The following is a 12,811-nucleotide window of genomic DNA, read 5'->3' as shown; positions in this document are numbered from 1 at the left end:
CGAACTGCATCTACTATACACAGTCTCTGATATTCTTCAGCTAGCCCCAGGACAATTAGCTAAATCTTTTCAAGCCCCCAGAGATTAACAGGGCACCCAAAGAATCCATTTGTTGCCACCAGGATCCTTATCTTTTCCTAAAAGACTGAGAATAAATCTATTCTAGCCACAAAAAGATATCCCAATATGCCTCTAAAGTCATTTCCAAAATCTCCAGGGATGGGGGAAGTCAAACCAACTTATTCTAGACTGGGTGATAGCCTCGGCAAGGAGATTCATTTTTAGATTACAGGTTTCTTGTGTTGGCCCTAATACAAATGACAAAACTTTCTCCCACCCCAGCCCATAGCATTCTAGAATTGGTCTAAGGTTTGAAATTCCAAGGACACAATTATCAAGAAAGTAAGATACACACTCCAAACTTTGGAATTATATAAATAAAACCTTCATATGGAAAAATACAATTGCACCAAAATCACTGCATTCATACTAAAATAGAGCCCCAACATTATCTCCACAAGGAACCTATCCAACATAGACCATAAACGTACTGATTCATTCCATCCACCTTTCATATAGTAACCTGGAATTACTAAGGAATGAAATATTTCACCTAAGTATATTTTACCTACATTTTAGAATTTTATCCCTTTAGAAATACGTCAAAAATTAATTGGACTACAGGGACTTCTGGCTGAAAATGTCTGATCAAATGTTTAACTCATCTCCCTCACCAAAAAAAAAAAAAAGTACAGAAACAAAACTAGTTCTCACTATCAGAAAAAAGTTACAAATATGGAAAGGGAAAACACTAGACTGAACTCTGTGGTGCCGGATTAGAACCAGAAGTACCACTGCGAAATCATTTTATATTTATAGAAATATAGATGTAAATGTGAATGTGTACGTGTGCGCACATAAAAATATCCCCTACCTCTATATACTAAGAAGGCCAGGTGCAGCAACACCCCAAGAGCAATGAGCACAAGAAGTGCCCCAATCTTGGCTTCTAAGTACCATTTTCCACTAAAAATAACTGGGGCAAGTTTGAAGGTAAGTCTGGAACGGCATATTGTGCTAAATACAAAAAAGTGCTCAAAGAAGGAAGAGGTATGTCAAAAAGAAAATAAACCAGATGGAAGGGGTTCCCACTAGCCTAATCAACAACAATTTGAGTACCAAAATAAATGATAGTAGATTATAACTCAGTGAATATAATAGGTAATCATGAATAGACAGAGATGTAAATAAAGGAATACATTAAAAATCTGATGAGGAACAAAATATTTACATAGTTTCAACACCTAGCCCAAAAATATTAATTACAAATAAGAAAGGAGTACTTTGACATAGGTGATGTCTGGCACTTACAACCTTAATCACATAACCAATTCCTATCAATAATGGGACAACTGAAATTGCCTGGCACCTGATAAGATACAGGAGAAGAATGCAACACCATGATAATCCTGCCAAAGGTCTAATAATGCATATCTAATCAAAATCTAATTAAAATGTCAGAGAAATGCAAATTAAGGGTTATTCTACAAAATAGCTAGAGCTATATATAATCTTCAAAGTATCAAGTCAGTCCCCTGAAAGTAAAGATAAAAACTGTTCCAGATTAAAGAAGACTAAAGAGACATGACGACTAAATGCAATATACATGATTATAAGCTACTTTTAATCTAAAAGACATTGGGACGATTTGTCAGATTCAGATGTTAGTAATGTATTCTTGTTAACTTCCTAATTTAATAGTTATGATGTTATTATGTAGGAGAATGCCCTTGTTTGTAGGAAATAAACAAGTATTTGGGGGTGATGAGGCATCAGAGGTGGACAGCTTACTCTCAAATGGTTCAGGAACAAAAACAATTCTTTGCACTATGCTACTAACTTTCCTGTGTATCTGTCATTGTTCCAAACTTTAAAATATGAAAAAAATTTTCAAAAAAAAAAACTATAGTGACACTAAAAAACCTAGGAGGGGTACATCTACAGATAAGAACAGAAAAGAATTTGTAGAGAATAAAAAGTGGATTGGGGCGGGGGGGTGGGTGGGTGGAGAGGGTGGATGACAACAAAACACATCTGAAGAACCAGATACACAAGACAAGTATAAAGTGGGATCTCCAAAAAGGATAAGTTTTCTTAGCAAGAAGCATTGGAAGAAGTGTGTGTCCCGGGCAGTCAGCCAGGTAATAAAACCACAGTAGAACAGCTGCATGGCTAAGGCCTCCAGCACAGCTCTCAATACTGTGGGAGATCTGACATTTGGACAGTATAACTGTGAAATAGGGGAATATTATCTCCTGAGGGACAAGAAATATGTGTAAGAGGACAAGCTACCCTAAGGAGAAACCCATTAGCTAAATATACCAAAGACAGAAAAACTGGGATTCACTTGGGCTGGGGAAATACACTTAAATGACCAATACGGTATAGTCTGGACCATCATATAAAACTTTACAATGAAAAATCTAACATTTGAGGAAAAAACAAAAGCATGATGGATATACCAAGCACAAGAACAAACTTCCTATATTGTTAACCGAGCAAACAGAAGTCAATGTAAAAGTAATATATATCTCAGAGATTCAAGAGCTTATGCGTGGACCAAAAATACAACCAAAAAGTAAAAATCAACTCCTATGAAAATGCAAAGCAAGAGTTCTGAGAAATTCTATTTTCCTTCCCAAAAAAGTAATGAAATAATTGAAAAGAACTGAAGACCAAATTAATGAGCTAAACAATCAAGCCTCAGGATTCTCCCAGAAAGAAAAAAAAAAAAAAAAAAAAATCAAAGCAAGTAACAAAAGCTCCACAAATCCCAACATCCACCTAAGTTCTCAAAGTGTGGTCAATGGGCTCGGAAGTCCTGGGAGACTTCCAAGGACTTTTCAAGGTCAATACTATTTTCATCGTAATATGAAAACATCATTTGCCCTTTCCCTCTACACTGACAGCAACGGTGGGTAAAATGGCTAGCACCTTAGCACAAACACAGTGACATCAAGCTCGACTAGCACCATTACATATTCCTAGATTTCTTTTCAAATGACACTTTCACTTAAGTATATCTTTTTTTTTTTTTTTTGCGGTACGCGGGCCTCTCACTGTTGTGGCCTCTCCCATTGCGGAGCACAGGCTCCGGACGCGCAGGCTCAGCGGCCATGGCTCACGGGCCCAGCCGCTCTGCGGCATGTGGGATCTTCCCGGACCGGGGCACGAACCCGTGTCCCTTGCAACGGCAGGCGGACTCTCAACCACTGCACCACCAGGGAAGCCCAAGTATATCTTTAATGAAGCAATAAACAAAATTTTTTTTTTTTAATTTGGCCATGCCGCGTGACTTGCACGATCCTAGTTCCTTGACCAGGGATCGAACCCCAGCCCTCTGCAGTGAGTCCTAACCACTGGACCGCCAGAGAATCCCCCTCCCAAAATAATAATTTTATTAAGTCTCAACTCTTCGATACATGTCTTCTTCATATTCTATGTGGAGAAATAGCAATCGTGAGGAAGAGCACTTGTGTAAATTACTTTTGAGTTGTGAACTCAATTAGCCTTTTTTTAATGGAACAACATTTTGACCTTAAAGAGAATGAGAAATTAGGGTTATATAGACTTAGGAATTTGGCAGACATTTTCTCAAAAATAAACCGAGTAAGCCTGTAACTTCAAGGGAAAAACACTGACAGTATTTATTACCAATGATTAATATTCGAGCTTCCAAGTGAAAATTTAGAATTGTGGAAAACTTATATCTGCGACCCTGAGCTTTACAGCTTCGTATTAAGGACTTCTGATGAGATTACTGGTGACATTAACAACTTTTTTGGTTTTGTTACTGCATAATGAAATGTGTCAACTTTGGGGAAAAAACGTGTAACTCAATGAACCTGTATTTCCCAAACAACCAATACACGGTGTTACGAAATCATAAACAGGTGAAAGATTCATTTAAAGTGCAAGATACACCACGGATTATCAGATAACAAGAAATGGAAAATTCAGTGATACGGTTTCAGATTCAACACTGCAGCTCTCCTTTAAAAAACTACCACTTGTCAAATGTTAGCTAAAATACCTCTTCCTTTTCCAACCATGTGTCTGTATAATACAGGACTTCTTCATATACTTCAACCAACACAATATATTGCAAGATTGAATACAGAAGCAGATATGAGAATCAAGCTGTTTTCTATTCAACCAAACACAAGAGACTTCCAAATACATATAACAATGCCACTCTGCTAAAGATTTGTTTTGGAAAACAGGATTTTTAAAAAAACCTAATTTAATTTTTTTTAAATATTTTTATTAAAAGAGGATTACACTAACAGGCAATGGTTTATTATTTTTAATTAATTTTTAAAAATTTGTAATGCAGGAAATATAATAAATATAACCCACATAAACCAAAGCTCTGTGGGGTTCTTAGTAAATTTTAAGAGAGTAAAGGGATCCTAAGACCAAAAAGTTTGAGAACAGCTGCCTTAGGGTTAGTGACTATTACTTGTAATTATACTATGCTATAATAGAGTGAATCCTCCTAAGGACAAATAAAATGTATAAGGCACTCATCCGCAAAGCAAGTTGTCTGAGACTACTCTATTTTTTTTAATTTTTTACTTGTATACAATTTTTAAAGGTTACTTTCCATTTACACTTATTACAAAATATGGGCTATACTTCCCGTGTTGTGAGACTACTCTGTTTTCTAAGTTACTCAGTCTTCTTTTCCACTCTTCTATTCCCTCATTGTATTGGGTTGGCCAAGAAGTTTGTTTGGGTTTTTCTGCAACATCTTATGAAAAAACCTGAATGAACTTTTTGGCCCACCCAATATCATAGGCCCTAGCTTCATGATGCTGTCAGTGTGCTTTTTCACCTCTTCTAGTACATCAAAAAGGCAGGAAACAGCTCAGTATAATAAAAAACAAATGGATGGGCTTCCCTAGTGGCACAGTGGTTGAGAGTCCGCCTGCCGATGCAGGGGACACGGGTTCGTGCCCCAGTCCGGGAAGATCCCACATGCCGCGGAGCGGCTAGGCCCGTGAGCCATGGCCGCTGAGCCTGCGCGTCCGGAGCCTGTGCTCCGCAACGGGAGAGGCCGCGGCAGTGAGAGGCCCTCGAACCGCAAAAAAAGAAAAAAAAAAGGGCTCTGAATAAGGATGTCCCTATGAATGAAGTCCCCAGATTTTATTACATCTATTTTGATTACTTAAATGTCTCTTTTATTATTTTCTAGTTCTTCTACTACACTCTATATACCTAAAGTCATAGGTAGATAAATAACCTGCAGATAAGTAGAATCTTCTTTTATTAACTTAATTTTTAGATATTCTTTCCTATTGTCTCATATACTATCAATTAGAAAGCCTGGCGTGGCCTTAATCCAGTGGTACCTGGAACGAAATTTGAAGTGAGAAGAATAAAGTGAGTGATAGAATTCCACTCTGCTTATTTCATAAAAACAGACAAAAGAAGGCAATTTCAAAAATTTAGGGACATTGACAGAGAAGACACCTAATTTGAGAGGTAGGACAGGAAGGAAAGGAACAAATAGAGAAGGGAGGTATAGAGATATAAGCTTGTGTGTTTTAAGAGGCCGAAAGCATAATAAAGCAAGAAGGTATTGGGGTGAGGGTTAATTAATATAAGAATACATAACACCATGATATTACCTTAACAGAGGTAAATCTGGTGATATTAAAGAGAAAAAAAGAATTGAGGAAACAAAACATAAATAAAAACAAATACACTGATGAGTATTGGGTTAATACTGACATTTAAACTGAGTTGGAATGAAAAGGCATATTCAGAGTTCAATGGAGCTGAGCAAATAAATATTTTCTACTCATGTTTTAAACAACTTTTTAAGTGATAAGCATAGACTAGTAAAGTTCAAAAAGAGGAGAAGGGCAAAATATAATTAAAAAACAAGAACTGAACATGGAGAAAATAGGGGAAGGAAATGAAGCTAACTATAAAAATAGGAAGATAAAGGAATTAGAAGAGAAAGCTGAATAACAGCTAGATTTCTTTTTTTATAAAGACAGAAAAAGTTAAATCTGAAAAATGTAGTACATTTCAAGTGATGATAGGCACCAAGAAATAAACAAAAAATAATAGGGAGTAAATCAGAGAAAAGTAGAAGGCAGAAGTGCTGAGCTTATTTCCTTAGACAATTCAAAAGTAGATATTACAGAGCATAATCCACATACACATTTTTCATGGCAAACAGTGTGCATTTAAAAACTGAATAATCGGGACTTCTCTGGTGACGCAGTAGTTAAGAATCCACCTGCCAATGTAGGGGACACAGGTTCGAGCCCTGGCCCGGGAAGATCCCACATGCCGCGGAGCAACCAAGCCCATGCGCCACAACTACTGAGCCCGTGCGCCTAGAGCCTAAGCTCCTCAACAAGAGAAGCCACTGCAATGAGAAGCCCGCGCACCGCAATGAAGAGTAGCTCCCGCTCACCGCAACCAGAGAAAGCCCGCGCACAGGAACAAAGACCCAACGCAGCCAAAAAGAAAAAATAATTAAAAAAAAAAAAGAAAAAAAAAAAGAATCCGCATGGGACACGGGTTCGAGCCCTGGTCCAGGAAGATCCCACATGCCATTCAGCAACTAAGCCCACGAGCCACAACTGAGCCTGCGCTCTAGCCCGCGAGCCACAACTACTGAGCTTGTGCGCCACAACTACTGAAGCCCACGCGCCTAGAGCCCGTGCTCCGCAACAAGAGAAGCCACGGCAACTAGAGAAAGCCCGTGTGCAGCAACGAAGACCTACCGCAGCCAAAAAATAAACTAATTAATTTTTTAAAAAACGGAATAATCGGGCCTCCCTGGTGGCGCAAGTGGTTGAGAGTCCGCCTGCCGATGCAGGGGATACGGGTTCGTGCCCCGGTCTGGGAGGATCCCATATGCCGCGGAGCGGCTGGGCCCGTGAGCCATGGCCGCTGAGCCTGCGCGTCCGGAGCCTGCGCGTCCGGAGCCTGTGCTCCGCAACGGGGGAGGCCACAACAGTGAGAGGCCCGCATACCGCAAAAAAAAAAAAAAAAAACGGAATAACCTATTATGAACAGCTAAACACAGGTACAATATATGTTATCAGGAAAGGAAAAGAGAAAGGCATCTTTAGGACTTTATAACACAGGTGTTCCCAGAAAAAAAACAAGACATGTGACAGAGAAATGGATGAGCAACGGAAAAAAACGCAAGCAACAAAGTCTGTTTAAAGAGAATTTAGGTAAGCAGCAATTATAAAAAAAAAAAAATTACTTTCCTATCCAACATCACTAAAATCTGCACAATCCCAAATACTCTGTAAACACTGCCATGATCTATTTCTAAGCGAAAAACAGCTTACACTCTAAACCATGTCATCTATAAGCAATTATTTAAAATAAATGCCCAAATATGCACCTAATTTTCTGAAATTTTCATGTGTTTCTTAAAGGTATCATTTACTACCAAGAGCTCAATACCAATATTCCTAAAATATCTGAATTTTAGAGATTTACCAATGATACATGCAAAATGTCTCTAACTATAATTATCACTTCATTAATAAAAAACATGCAATAAAAATTTGCTTTCCATATTTGAACATCTGTAAGCTTTTTATAAATGAAAAGTTTGTAATAGTTTGTTCTCAAACATCAGGCAGACTTCATAACATAATATTTGAATTAATTAGTTGAAAGATTAAGTTTATCACTATGGAATACTCTTTAAGTACCTTCAATAAACAGTGCCATTAAGAGCGCATTTTGCGCAAACACCTTGGACGTACTCTAGATTTGCCAATTTAATCTAAGAAAACCCACACAATGTTAACAGTATCCAAAATTTGAAGCCATTTTAAAATATTTTAACTGATTATCATCTTTTTTAAACCTCTTTTCACTGTCACATTTTAAACGAGACTGAAAAATATTTATAGTTTGATAATAGTATAAAACCTAAAATTCATTACATTAATTCAGTGCTAACCTAATAAAATTCTGAGTAAACTGAAAAGTAAATTTTGCCTTGTTAAGGGGAAAAAAAGGATTCAAAGGCAACTACAAAGGTGAATATCTCACTTTAAAAAATGTGTTGTCTGCATTTAAACATACTATTGCTCCCTCAAGGAAAAAAAAATCAAGAACTATATTTAAAAACAGGGATTTATTTAAGTAAGTATTTTCGAGGGCTGTAATGCTTTTTATAAGTACAATTCACTAATGCAGAGAAACATTTTTGCAAAGTGATAATTATCTATAAAAGACTTGCTCTATTAAGGTTTTGCTGCTCTGAAGCCAAGTATAAACCATATAAGGAAACCGAAGTTCAATGCCATTTATTTTGTTCCCCTCTTTCAGATGCCCAAGAATAACCTCTTTTGTTGCCTAATGATACGTCCCAAAATCATAAAGTAGATTAGTTATACGCTTTAAATTTCTGGATAAAGCCACTTTGACCTAACAGGAATTACCTGATGGGTCACAAATCTTACCAACAATTTAAAAAATTAAAAAAATTTTTAAAAGGAGTTCCAGAGACTAAGCTCTAGGGAAAAATTCAAAACAGTACAGAGTAAGACTTAAAAAATTCCCATTTTGAAATATACTTGTGAAATAATTTGATCCTGTCCTTTAAAACCTACCTTTTCTCTTCTTTGAACTAAAGAAAGCCACCTATTTTTCCTTGAGGTAGCATGGGCAAATAAACATCAGTTTATATTTAAGACACACCTACCAACAAAATACCATATTTAATTAATATTTATTTAAAAGCACAGTACTATCTTTCACCTCCCTTTACCACAAAAGTACTGGGGTAAAAACCAACCTTAAAAAGACACACATTAAAACACCACTGAAGAAACCGTTTGTGTTTGCTGCGACCAAAACTAGTTTCATCTATACAGACTACCGACTGGTTCAGAAGTGTTTACATCTATAACTGACTGGTGGAATGTCCCCCCTGCTTCACTAATCCCTGCCCACAAGGCAGATACTCATCACTTTCTGGGTGGCAGAACCGGCCAAAACACTTGGGCCAACACAAAAATGTAAATACTGTACTATTCAAAAAGCACAGCTGTTTATCACAATCAACGTGATGATGACCATGAAAATTGTTTTAAGCGTTTTACTTCCCTTCCTGTATCTTCTGTTCTAAACTGCACAGAAGTCCTAACAAACCAAACCACTTACAGGTGTTTACGTTTGTTTTTTAATTATAACTCTCTTTGTCCATAATACTTACTCCCTCCTTTTTCTTTCTACTAAGTCAGTGACAAGAAAAACCTAGCCGACAGTTGCTTTCAATTAATTAAACCCAACAAGTATTATCAAGTTCTAAATGTCTGAAAGGAACAAGTTATTGAAGAAATGTATTACCCACCTAGAAAAACGACTAAGAATGGCAAAGGTTTTTGGCTTATAAGATCCAAATGAAATATACCCATAAAGGTTGGTACTAAAAAAATCTCTATATACAATTAAACACAAAAGCCAAGTAATCGGTAACAGTATAAACAAATGTGGCAGCCATCTCAGCAGCAGCAAATTCCTCCCCGCAGTGACCTTTCTTCCAAAACAATAAGTTGCCGGGTTCAGCAACTTAATAAATCAGAAATATACATCGCATATGTTCCGGGAAACTAAAACTTCTGGACCTTGTGCCGAACAAAGGCACTCCTTCCTCGGATTGCTGAAAACTTTTCGACCCACCGCACTCTTACAACCTCTTCTAAAATAACCACAGAGTCCAGATGGTAGAAGGAATAAAATCAGTTCTACTATTCAGCACCCAAAACACTATCCAGTTCGAAGTCAGAAAGGGAGAATCTAGGTGAACTTCAGAAAAAGTGAAAAACGCTAAAGTTCCCTCACTTTCCTGGCCCGGGAGCTTTGTGACTCGCAGACACTTGTGAAAATTACCTTTCGGTCGGGCAGTGTCTCAGGGCCGCTTTTTCAAGGCTTCGCCTGACATGATTTCCTTCCCTTCATTAGTCACTTCGGATCCAGCCGAATTTCTCTCTCTGGTGAGAGCGGATGTGAAGTGGCCTCCCGCAGTAGGAAGAGTAGGTGGCTTTGGTGGGGGCTGGGACGCGGACTGGTTTCCTGGTCTCGAGTTTTGCAGGAGTTCCCCAGACCCAACTAGGATCTCCGCCGAAAAACAAAAACTTTTCACTCGTGACACCGCCCGGAATTACCGTGCGAAACTCACTTCCTGCCGTGGCGAGCAGCAGGATCCAACTCGGTCCAGAGGAACCCGGAAAACCAGCTCCACGCACGCCGGGGAGGGAGAGGGCAGGGGGCGTCAGCTGCGAGCCTGGGACTCCGGGCGACCCGCGCGCCCCGACACCCGACGGCGGCCGAACCTGGCCGGCGGGGGGCGAAGACGCCGCCGGGGCGCTGGGCGAGCCTCGGCCGCGCTAGGCCGCCACCTCCTTCTCGCCGCCGCCCCCGGAGCCGGGCGGCGGGGTTATTGTCTCGATAGCGCCTGCCGCGCCCTTCGCCTGCGCCGCCGCCGCGGCCGCCCCGAGCTAGAGCCGAGGGGCCGGACAGGCTCGATGGCGGCCCCCTCCCCGGGCCGTCCGTCGGGTCGTCCGTCCTTCCGTCCGTCCCTCCCCGCTTTCCCTTCTCGCCCTCGAGCCCTCTTCTCCCTCTCCCGTTTCCCCGCCGCCGTCCCCTCGCTCCCCTCCTCGTTCTTCTTCCCCGGCGGCGGTGGCTCCCCCGGGAAGCGCAGGGGGTGGGGGCAGGCGGCGGCTTCGTCTCCTCACGAGCTCGCGGGGCCGCGGCAGGGGCCGAGGCTGCGTCCCGCGCCACCGCGCCACATTCACTCGAGCGAGAGAGTGCGAGGGGCGGGGAGGGGAGGGAGGGAGAGGAGAGAAAGGAGGAGGAAGGGGGCTGGGGCGGAGGGGAGTTACTGCCTCACAGGCCGCGGCGGCAACAGCGCCACCGCCCCGGCGGCGAGGGGGGAAGAGGCTGCGCGCGGCGGCGGCTCCGCGGCGGGGCGGGGGCGAGGGCGGGGGCGGGGGCGGGGCGGCTTCCCGCGGGCTTCGACCCAACCGCCAACAGTCGGGCTGGAGGCCGGCGCGAGCCAGTCACCGCGCGCGGGGGCGGCGCGGGCGGACGTCGGCGGGGGGGTGGGGCTGCGGGCCCGGGGCAGTGGGCCGGGGACCGGGGGGTGGGGCCGGCGGCGGCTTGGGGTTCGCTTGCGAAGCGCGGCATGAGGCCCGCTCAGGCCCAGGCCCGGGAGGCCTTCCTGCGGCTTCCCGGCTGCCCAAGGTGGGGGACTCGGATGAAGCCGACCCCGGCTGCCCCCGCCCAGCCTGGGAGACCGAGAGTCCCCAAGCCTCCTCCACCCCAGCCGACTGAGTTTCTTTGTACGACAGTAATCGGTGCGAAGGGTTCATGTCCAACCCGATTTTAAGGCTGCAGGTATCTCTTTCAACTGCAGCACTCCAACTTCCTCTAATGGCACGCTCAGTTTGCAAGAAACCACAGCGGCAGCGCGGTGGAGCTTCCAACGCCAGCCCTTGCTCCGAGCTTGCTCGGACAGCAACGCAGCTGGGGCTCCTCCAAGTCTCGACCTCACACCGACGGGGAGACAAAGCTGGCACTGGGAGAGGGAAAATGGCCCGCGAAATTTCCTCAAGATAGTGCCTTTGTTAAAGGAAACATTGGATACACTCCGAACGCAACGTAGGCTTTCCAACCCCGGCGGTTTCGGTGATGCAGTCGTTGAATTACGCTGGCCCTAGTGAAACTCAGCCTGGCAGGGTTTGCGTTTATTGCGGAGAGAGCTGCTTAGGCATTCTATCAACACATATGGCAGAAAACGCCTCAACCATAACATTGCAGTTTTTGCAGTTACCGCTTTAAATATGTCAACAGAAAAGACGGCCTTGTTTTACCCCGAGAAGGAACGCAATAGATAACGAAACCATTCCCCGCCCCCAGTCTCTGCTGTACTTAACCGTGTACAATGAAGGTAATTAGTCTCTGTGTCCCTGAAGTCACTGCTTCAGTTCTTCCGTCTGTGTTCCAAAGATAATTATTTATTACCAAGTTTGAATAAAGAGCTGTAAGCCCTACAGATGATTTTTGGCTTGCATCCAAAGGAAGGAGTTGATAAAGTCCATCAAAGAATTATTTACCAAAGTGAGTTGTCCGCAAGTGATAAACACTTGAAATAACTCTAAAGATATTCAAGACATTCTGTTAGGGGTGGGAGCTTTTAACTACTTCAGAACTGGTAGAATTAACACAGGTAGTGCCTCAGCCTAGAGCAGAAGTTGAAGGTTCACAGACAGTACAAAGTATTCAGGCTTATTCAGTGCTGAACTAGACGTAAAAGCATTAAGCTGGAAGTTAGAAGAAACGGCAGCCAGGTATACTAGTAAACTAGTTATCCATTTTATGTGAATATGAATCTTGGCAATTGTATAAAAGTTAGCATATAAACTATTTTTAATCGACACAAGAAAGATTTCCTACCCCACTTTCAAAAACTGCTTTGAGTTTGACCAGAATCAGTGGTATAGCTCTCTCTCCTAAAGCAACCCAGGATGGAGAGTCTCCCACACCAGCGGGAGACCAGATGGATGGTGAAATTCCAATGTTGCATTTAATCTCAGGTTGATTCAAGACCCCTTTAAATGTGGCATCATAGATTCAAGTAAACCTAACCTCCCATTCCCCGCCCCACTCCCAAACCTAAATAAATAGGACTGGACCAGTCCCTAGGCTAGAACCTGCCCTGGCCCCTAGCCTTTTTTTTTTTTTAACTTAGACT

General features: G+C 42.2%; 1 protein-coding gene across 6 annotated transcripts in view; it reads right to left on the bottom strand.

Annotated features, from left to right (window-relative positions):
* Positions 1 to 10,978, bottom strand: part of ERBIN (erbb2 interacting protein) — a 114,012-nt gene extending 103,034 nt beyond the window's left edge. For 4 of the 6 annotated variants that reach the window (XM_060092969.1, XM_060092970.1, XM_060092967.1 and 1 more), the window contains exon 1: positions 9,949 to 10,977. The gene's annotated coding sequence lies outside the window, so the exon portion shown is untranslated. Of the gene's footprint in view, positions 1 to 9,948 lie in introns of all 6 variants that reach the window. The other 2 variants (XM_060092972.1, XM_060092968.1) reach the window with 2 other exon arrangements.
* Positions 10,979 to 12,811: the final 1,833 nt, after the last annotated feature.

The sequence above is a fragment of the Mesoplodon densirostris genome, chromosome 3, assembly GCF_025265405.1.
Source record: "Mesoplodon densirostris isolate mMesDen1 chromosome 3, mMesDen1 primary haplotype, whole genome shotgun sequence".
Lineage (NCBI taxonomy): Eukaryota > Metazoa > Chordata > Mammalia > Artiodactyla > Ziphiidae > Mesoplodon > Mesoplodon densirostris.
The sequence above is the reverse complement of the archived record's forward strand: the minus strand, read 5'-3'. Positions and strand labels throughout refer to the sequence as shown.